The following is a 10,296-nucleotide window of genomic DNA, read 5'->3' on the forward strand; positions in this document are numbered from 1 at the left end:
ATTCTTGTTTTGATATTCACCTACAGACCATATACAAATACAATCACAATTACAAACCATATTTAAAAAACAAATGATGAAAACCTGATATGTCATCATAGACATACACATACATATCCTATCAATGGTACAGTGCGGTTAGGATAAACTAACAAAAAAATTCAGCTCAATAAAAAATGTAAACCCAGTAAAGGTTTATTTGTATTTGTATTATTTGTAGAAAAAAAAATAGTTGATTTTGTAAATAGTAAAGTGATGTGAGAATTCAATGATGAACATATATATAAAATACTTTTCATTTACTAAGTCATTACAAATGTGAAAAAGTGGCTTAATAAAATAAAATCTAATAATTAAATGGTCTGCATTTTCTAAGTTGATTACTATATATGCTAACCCCGCACATACGCTATACCTACTGTTAGTTTTATAAAAATACATAAAAAAAAAACTTTGACAACTATGTTTTGAGAGCAGTGGCAAAGTTGAATATACAAACTGAGAAATCTGTTCTGTCATTATAAAGCTTTAATATTTGTTTTACATTCAAATAAAGTACTATACAAATTGACCAATGAAGTGCGATAAAGAAAATTATGTTCTGTGACACTGAGAGGGCTAAGCTTACACCCATTTCGGTCAGTTCTATGTTGGTTTAGCACAATGCTTTTTTTCAACAAGGTTTAGAGTAGTTATGTTTTAATCTAACAAAGTAGTGTAGGGTGTAGGGCCCCACCTTACTTAGCTGTGGACACAGAAAGAAACAGTGTATCATTAGTAGAGAAACACAGACCTCTACTTCAGTGTGTCTGTCAGGCTGAAGTAACTCAAAAAAAATGGATGTGTATTTTCCTCTACACACATTGATGAGATGATGAGAAATGGTGGATTGGGGAAATACTCTCTGAAATCACAGCTACAGAATTGCAGATGAAGTGTTTGATGTCTCATCTTTTGTATTTTGACTGTAAATTCAATGAAACCATTAATAATAATTCATTTTGAAGAATTAATTGGTGAATGTTTTTATGAATTATTTTTATGCCCAAAAAAAAAAATGGGAACACAATGGCATGGGAACTCACCTACACTTCTACACTAAACCTACACTTCTACACTAAACTAAGAATGCAAATATTCATAAATTTTATAATCACTACATAATATATGTAATATATAATGACCAGTTGGTGAGCTGATCAGCTCATTGGCTGAGTGAAGTGGTTCATGCTCACTGATGTAATGAATGAGGCACTGGTTTAACGTCCTATAATTTAAGTGCAAAGGCACTGAAAAATGTAGCTGTGGTGTTAAAATGTTTTATGCTGTTCTGTGTGTAGGAAAAGAATGCATTCTTCTATATAAATTGTTTAAGCACTTACAAACTATGATTTTGCTCAAATGCTTCATATTTACCCATTCATTTTGGACTCGGTCAGGAGCACCCCCTAGCATTTGACATACCCAGAAGACATTATTGAGTAGCAATTCTCCTCACTACACATTCTCTGGCATGTGCTAGCCTTCACCTTCCTAGTGCTGCTAGAATCATGTGCTTGGAGAAGACCTAGCTAGTGGGTGTAACTAGACACGACAATTAAGCAATGCCAAATAATAAATTAATTAAATAATTAATAAATAAGAAGTTTGCATGAAATGATCTATCACCTACTGATTTATAAAGATAACAGTGACATCTAAGAATAAAATTCATTATAAGTCAAAGCAGTGCTATATTAACATTAATTTTATTGACATTGTGGTATGGAAGTTTCCCACTGGCTTTTAGAACTATTTGCATACTGGATGTGTCCTCAAGTCTTGTTTTACTTACCTGTGGTGTGTTGTCTATCCCCATGACCTCCCAGTTATTACCTACATGCGTTTAGTCTTACAATAAAAGCAAAAAAAAAAAAAGCAAATTTTAGCAAACAGGCAAAAATGTTTTTTTTTTCTAACAGCTCCTTCACGTAAGCTCGTTCTCAACATTTGTTTAACAGAACTGGTTTGTTCACAAACAGCACTGCTGCAGTTAAAAGATGTTTTATATAATGCACTGGTGACCTCAAGGGCCAGAGTCACACCTGATTCAAAACACTTCCATTATGATCAGTGAGGATGTCTCCACCAGCTGCGAGCGGCAGAGCCCGATGCGTTGAGATGCAGCATACAGCCCTATTCATGGCACCTGGGGAGCATTTGGGGGTTAGGTGCCTTGCTCAAAGGCACTTCAGGCACATATTGTCAGCTCAGGGGATCAAACAGAGGACCTTCAGGTCACAAGGCTGCATCCGTAATCTCCAGCCCACCACTGAGAGGTGCAAGAAATGTATTACTATCGTACTGTACTGAGTACAGTTTTCTCTGTAACGGTAGTTACTGGAGTAGAATTAAATCATAGTACTTTTACTTTTACTCTGCACAGTGATTCTGTCGCATTGTTGTTGTTTAAGCTGATTGACCTGATCTGATCAGACTGCGGGTGGAGTATGAAGTTTGCACGCACGCTGTCCACAGACCAATCAGAGCTCACCTGACATTAAAAAAGAGCCCTCAGAGACACCAGGGCATCACACAGACATACCGTGTGTCCCCATTCAGGGGCTGCGTCCTTCAGAGGCTGCATTTGAAGGCCGATTGCGTCACAGTGGCGCGACTAGGCTGTCCCATTTCGAAGACTCCTTCATATGCAGCCAAGAAATATGTCCTTCTTTTCCACGCCAACGAAGGATCCAACGGGTGCATCCTTCGCCAGTCAACATATCCCGAGGTCATTGCGTGCTGGCGAAGATTTGAGAACATGGCGGCATCAGCAGAGAAGCGAATGGCGGCTGAAGAGACACTTTTAAATATAAGTTAAATATATAAATGTAAGTATTGGGTTTAAACTGAGGCAAATGGCTAACGATACAAACGTAAAAAAAATCTGTAGCCAACGGTAAAGCATCTCCAGCTCTAGTAACCTCAACCTCATTTGCAACAACAGGTTAACATTCTAGGAACGTTGTCTTGGAACATTCTGACAACATTCAAAGTTATGTTAAAACATTCAGGTTACAAGAATGTTCCCTAAAGATCAACCCAACCTCATTGGCAACAATTTAACGTTCTAGGAATGTGGTCTTGCAATGTTCTGAGAACGTGAAAACATTCCTATAACATTTAATTATGGTGATATTGTTGCTAAATTTAAAAAAGGCCATTTTAATGTTTCCATAACATGTTTCTTAAAACCACTGCCCCAGATTATCACCTCAGCTTTATATGCATTAACCACTGAACATTCCTGGAATGTTATCTTTATGCGTTCTTCAAAGGTTTATAGTTCCAGTTTTCTTAATTTTCTTAGGACATTCAGTGCAAGTTAGTAAAACATACCCTAAACATCTTCCCGATATTTTTGTGCAGCCAGCAGTACACAGCGTCAAAAGTTCAGAATTTTTTTATGTTATTTTACCATTCCATTAACATTTTCTCAGTCTGTAGTTAATGTTAGTCCTTCCCATCCACATTCCCATTCTTGCTGATAGTCTAATTCAAACAATCCCAATTATTATGATAATACTGACATAAACTAAGGCAAAATCAATGCAAACATAATCGACTTAATAAATTTTTATTATTATTACTAATATTATAAATCAATTCAAGTGAATGAACAAAAAATGAAAAAAGTCGAGAAGTCCATTAAAGCGTCTCTGTATTCTCCACCTGCAAAGTAAACAAACAGGTTTATTAGTTAATTTTTCACCTTTATCAGTTCATGTAAAGCATTGTTACACTCTATCCAAGCCATTCTGGGCAGCTAAACACAAAGCTTCCTTTAGGTTATGTTGCAGTCTTTGATTTAGTCTAGTCAAGTCAAGTAAAGGTTTAATCAAATGTGCAAGAGGTGCCTGTAGCTCTTATTTTTTCATTGTTGAATTCCTCGCATGTGATAGGATGGCATTGCACAGCAGATGTTTAAATAATATTGATAAGTACTGAGGGCCTTCTTAGTTTCAAGGTGTTTAATTGGCGTGTATAGTGGCCTTAAAGTTGAATATAAAATACGAGGATTGTGGAACAGTAAAAAATGAATTTGAATTTCATGAAGTATATGGCATTATTTAATATGCCATAAAATTAAACGGCCAACTTAAACACAACTCCAACAAAGGAAGAAAATAACACTTTTATCAAAAACCTCCACTGCAATGTTTAAAAACACTTCCTGACATACACGGGTTATGAGCTACATTTTATTTTGCTATTTAAATTCTGAACAAGACATCTGCAATGCTTGGGAAAGTTAAATACATATATGCCCATTTAAAAAATTCTATAAACAGAAGGAATCAAACTGTTAGCAAAAGACTACACTGCATTGTTGAAGAACACCTCCAGAGAATGCAATTCATGTAATTTCACAGTCTGAATTTGGTATTGCAGTGAAGTCCCCTGTTAAAAGCTTGATTTGAATATTTTATGAAAACCTAAATACACTATGTAATAAAACCTGATTTATTCTGCCATTTGGGAAAATGTAATTCAAAACTGAAACAGTAAAATTACACAAACTTATTCTATGTGTATCTGGGGAGGTATTTTTCAACACTGCAGTGGAGTTCCCTGATAACATCTTGATTTCAATGTTTTATAAAATTTTAAAAGCTGCCTTATTTTTAATGAAACTGGATTTTTCAGAATTTTAAGCAAAGATTATTCAAAATTACCTAAATTCTTTGTAAAGCCAAGGGGTTTAATGTAACTGCAGTCTGTAGTAGGGCTTCATCAATACCAACTACTTGTACTCTTACTCATGCAAATTTACAGATACCAATGTCTGGTACCAGCTGATACCGTGTGACATAAGCATAGTATATGCTGCCATACTAATGAACAAATGACTCAAGCTGGCAGTGCAGAGGGTCTGCTTACACAGTGAAGTGTTATAGGCTACGTTCACACAGCACATTAAAGTGGCCTAAATCCGTTCTTTTCCATCATATGTGACACAGATGTGCTATCTGTGTGGCAGTGTAAACAGGGAAACATATTGAATCTGACATTGAAATCCGATATGTATCGCGGCAATGGGACTCTGAAAAACCAGATCAGAATTCATGTGATGCAAACATCAATCCAACTCAACTCTGAATGAGTTGTAGTATTCTGTGATAGTCATAGTATGAGCTGTAAAAAGTATTGTTTATCTTTCAGAGTTATTTAAAAGTAGAAACCAGACATAAAAAATCCACTTTCATTTTCTTGTCAAAATAGTTACCTCTCTGGCGGCAGATTTAAACCAGTTATAAAAAGAAAAAAGCAGGCATGATGAACTGGAGGAAGTGGTTAAGCAAGTGGCTGTTCCCGTTGACTCTGGATGAGTGTGTCACATAAAGTGAGGCATTATTCTTTTGGGTATGCGCATCAGTTTAGGAGCGTGAACCGTTCAGAGGAATGTCAGCAATAGATCGCATTAAAAAGATAATGCGAACAACCTAAAAAAAATTAATAAATAAAAAAAATCAAATTTGGTGAGAAAATCGGATTTGGGACACTTTTTCCTGCTGTGTGAACACGGCCTTGAACACGTGTGTCACGCTAGCAAAAGGGGATCAGACACAGCAGTGCTGCTGGAGCTTTTAAACATTGTGATTGCTGGACTGAGAATAGTCCATCAACCAAAAATATCCAGCCAACAGCGTCCTGTGGGCAGTGTCCTGTGACCACTGATGAAGGACTAGAGGATGACCAACACAAACTGTGCACCAGCAGATGAGCTGTCTACAAGGTGGACCAACAAGGTAGGAATGTCTAATAGAGTGGACATTGAGTGGACAGTGTTTAAAATCTCCAGCAGCACTGCTGTGTTTATTCCAATCAGACCAGCGCAACACACACTAACATACCACTAAGACGTCAGTGTTACTGCAGTGCTGAGAGTGATCCACCAGGCAAATAATATCTGCTCTGTGGTGGTCCTGACCATTGATGAACAAGGTAAAGGTGGGATAACTTATACAAAGATACAGACAGACTACAGTCTGTAATTGTAGAACATGAGTAGACCAGGACCAGAGTGTTTTAAATATTCAGGGACATCCTAGAGTGTAACATCTTTCTAGAAGAAAGGAAACAGCAAAGGTGTGACTTACCCTTGATCCCCTGTGTGTAGCATATTTTAAGGTGTCCCCAGTACATTCTTTGAACACCTTGGACACCACCGGCAAGCCTCTAAAAAAGAAACATCATATTATACAAAGATATGCTTTTTTATAGAACCTTCTTTTTTATGCCTTTTTACTCCCAGTATATTAGCTGACAATTCCTGTCATAATCCAGCCATCATTCATGTTACCATACTACAGTGAGGTGAAACAAGTATTCAGACACCTTTGTTTTTGTTACTTAATATACCTATAATGCATATATCCACTTTGAATTGATACACAATGCCTTTTGACACTGTATTGACATAACTCTTTTGGAACAAAAATAGAACACTCTGAGTGGTTTCAGTGGTAGACAGACCTCAGAAAGTTGACATGGCTGAAGCTGGCTTCTTAGACGCATTTTTCAATTCTACCTTAAATGGTGCAGCAGGTCATTCTGGCGCTTGAATGGAACTGCTGCACTATTTACATGGAACGTCAAAGTTTGAACAACAACGGCTTCCTAAAGATGAATTCCATAACATGGAGGCCTTTATTTACAACTGTCCATTTACTCGAGCTGAAGTACACGTGAAGTAACTAAAAGGCGAAGAGCCAAGTGGGTAACAGAAAAAACTAACGGGCAGCCCTCTCTCTCTCTCTGTATCTCTCTCTTTCTCCCACTCACAGAAAAAATGACAGTTGGGGCGCACGCCCACACACATGAACATGAACCCCTAACCCCCCTGCTTACCTGTAAATTAGTCCTCTCTAATCCTCTCTCGGTTCTTTTTACAAAACAGCGATTATAGCCTTTTTCTGCTTTCATCTAACTTCACTGAAACGGAAAAGGGCGTGAATCAGCGCGTACTTGTACAATATTAACAGTTAGTTTGCCTTCGGCTCCTGCCTGCGACCAAATCACAGCCGTGATGTTATTCCGCGATAACCCCTCCGCTCTCCTCTACTGCTTGAATAAAGCTTAGCTAAATTTGTTTCAGTGATGCTCGTCAAGAGTAAACCTCACATTATCCTGCTTTTTGAGAACTTATAAATGTTAATCGATATGTTCAAGATAAACACCTGTGTCTGCAAGATTTACATTTGTATTTAATTTTTAAATGGTTTATTTGGCTGAAATTGGCTTACTTTTCACCAGCTTCTTCTTCGAATTTTCCAGTTCCACCTTTAAATAAAAAAAAATGTCCACCTTTAATGGTGCAAGTTATTATAACGCCTCAGGCGCAAAGAACTGCTGCACCATTTAAGGTGGAACGGGAAAATTTTATGCTAGCATATCTTAACATTAATGCATACATTTATTTTTTCTACATTTACAGACATTTATCTCTGCAATTAATGTACCTTGGCGATTTTATCATTTTATTAGCTTCATTACTAGTTATGAGTTATTTTTGTATTACTAAACATATTAAGCCCATCACTAATATTAAGTTAGCAAGATAGTTAACCTAGTTAGCTAGCTAACTAACTTAATGTTGGCTAATATTAGCTAAGTAGCTAACTCTACATTAGCTAACTGGCTAGCGGTTAAATTGAGATAAACTAAAAGCTAACGTTAGCTAACATACTAAATCCGTGTGATACCTTTATAGAATGCACTTCAAGCCTTTATATAAACCTCAACACAAGCAACATTGACAAGAAAAGGATTTTACTCTCCACTTCTTACCTTGTAGTTAAGTAGGCTGGCAGGCTCCCTCTGGAGTAAACCGGAGAAGACTGGCTGCAACTGGTTTGAACCGGTTCAGTCTGCCCATATAACCGCCGAATCTCCGTCACCGTGACAACAGTACTCAAAACAGGCTGTGGAAAACTCGTTGTTTCTAGTAACAGCAGTTTCAGTTTTTAATGTAGTTTTTATTAAATGCAGTCAGAAAAAAAGAAGTAATAGCTTATCTTAAATCTATTACTGAATTAAATATTACGTTAAGCAAAAAAAGTCCAGTATAACAAAATGGATTAAGTTTTCAACTGTGCGCCTCATCATCTCAAAAAATGGATGTAAAACAGTTGACTAATGTTTCCTAATATGTGTCTCAAGAACATTATGCATACAGTCCCTTAAACTATTTATTAAAAAAAACGTTAAAAGAATGTTCCTTTAACGTTACACTGAGAACGTTTCAGACTAACATTGTGAGAACTTTGATCAAGGTCACATAACGTTTACAGAACGTTCCACTGACGTTATTGTGAGAACATTTGCTCCTAACATTAGGAGAACCTTTACATAACGTTAACCAAAGTTGCGGGAACGTTCCCTGTTAGCTGGGTAAGCAGCCTTCGAAGGACACGCCTTCGTAGACCGCGTCCTCCGAAGGATCCAGCCTGAATAGACCACTGTAATCGTGCGTCATTCTGTAGTCCTCGTTATGCCCATATTAGGAACTTTGGGTCAAAGCCCATTTTTCGACGGGCAGAATGAATAGGGTTTTTGAAAAATTGCCTCAATCGCACATTGTGTTAAATAAAAATGTTCAAAACCCGATACGTTTTGTCCTGTGTACATTTTTCTCCCAAATACCACTGGATCCTCTGAATTACAAGGTCGTTAAAGAGCTATAATACTAATATTGCTACATGCGAGCTAAAGCTACTGCGCATTAATTTGATGAAACACAAAATGTTCTACCGTTGCGCATATTTACAGGTATACTCGTAAATAAAACCTCTGGGTGGGATATTTTGATAGGCTAAAACTCCCTATCAAAAATACTACGAGGCTGAATTTAGCTTCTTTTTTCGCAGTTTCTTGTTTGAATGTTCTGGTTCCACCTTAAATGGTGCAGCAGCTGTGACTAGCTATCACAAACATTAGCAAACGAGACAAAATACTGACTTGTCGGTTCTGTGAAACAGCAAAAATTAATTAATGTTACTCAGCTGTTAAGTGTAAATAGTGAAACCTCTTCATATTATGCCTTTCAAGCTTCCATGAAGCTGATGTCAGCTTCTTTTTCGCCGACTGCTTGTTCGAATTTTCCTGTTCCACCTTAAATGACGCAGCAGTTCAGCACGTGACTGCTGCACCATTTAAGGTAGAACGGGAAAGGTCGATCAAAATTTGGCGAAAGTCCTGAGAAAATAACCTCAGAAAAATGGTACCAGCATTAAAATAATAATTAGGATATTCTGATAGCCGAAATCAGTTCATCAGGGGGTGAGCAGTGATATTAAGATGAATCTGTACTGGATTAGCCTGAGTGCAGGTACGTTTGTAGATCTTTTCAAATCAAGCTAAAAGGAGAGATCTATCGTGTTTCAGTGAGCATCAGATGAAGAACAGAGAACTGCAGGGAAACCTGCTGATTTTGTTCTGACTAGTTTTCATCTGTCCTCGGTCTGTACATGGGAATGTTTACTGCCAAAACCCGCTTAAGGAGGCTGCCAGTCTAATGACGTGAATTCAGCGCGCAGTAGCTTTAGCTCACATGTAGCAATATTCATATTTCAACTCTTTAACGACCTCGTAATACGGAGGATCCAGTGATATTTGGGGAAAAATGTACATAGGACAAAACATATTGGGTTCTGAACATTTTTATTTAACATAGGGTGCGACAGAGGAGATTTTTCGAAAACCCTATTCATTCTGGCCATAGAGAAAAGGCGCTTAGACCCAGAGTTCCTGATATGGGCATAACAGCATAGCGCCGTCTACAAAATGACGACACGACTACAGTGGTCTATTGGGACACACTGATAGTTTAAACAATGCTGACGTGGCGGGGCGTGTAAAATGTATTCAGTGGGCAGGTCTTATCACCAGCAGCTAATGATTGACTAGGTTCCGCCCTCTCTGCGCTGCAGCTGGCTCTACAGCTGCACACTTCACTTTTGCTTCCCATTTCACTGAGTTACGTGGTGCAAAAGTGGGAGCGAAAAAACAGCATTTGAGGCTCGTTCCGTCAGATTTGAGCAGTTGTTATTGACTTGGGTTTATGTTTGAATAATATTCAAGGAGAAAAATGTATTTTTGAAAAAAATATTCTACAAATGTGCAACTATTATTGCATGAATTCATATACTGATTTGCATATGCGCATATTTTGCCCATGACTTTACATTTTTTTTAAGCAGGCGACTTTTGATTTAGATTTTTGGATTTTTCGTTTACAAATTTTAAATGCCTATT

The 10,296-nt window shown here is 37.4% G+C and overlaps 1 long non-coding RNA gene across 1 annotated transcript; it reads right to left on the reverse strand.

The window, feature by feature from the left end:
• Nucleotides 1-3,600: 3,600 nt before the first annotated feature.
• LOC118817674 lies at nt 3,601-7,087 on the reverse strand. The gene is made up of 3 exons (XR_005008035.1): nt 6,892-7,087; nt 6,141-6,219; nt 3,601-3,711 (listed from the first exon to the last, which is right to left on the reverse strand). It is a non-coding gene; the product is annotated as an uncharacterized LOC118817674 (long non-coding RNA).
• Between the last annotated feature and the right edge of the window lie 3,209 nt (nt 7,088-10,296).

This window comes from Colossoma macropomum, unplaced genomic scaffold (assembly GCF_904425465.1).
Source record: "Colossoma macropomum unplaced genomic scaffold, Colossoma_macropomum, whole genome shotgun sequence".
Taxonomy (NCBI): Eukaryota; Metazoa; Chordata; class Actinopteri; order Characiformes; family Serrasalmidae; genus Colossoma; species Colossoma macropomum.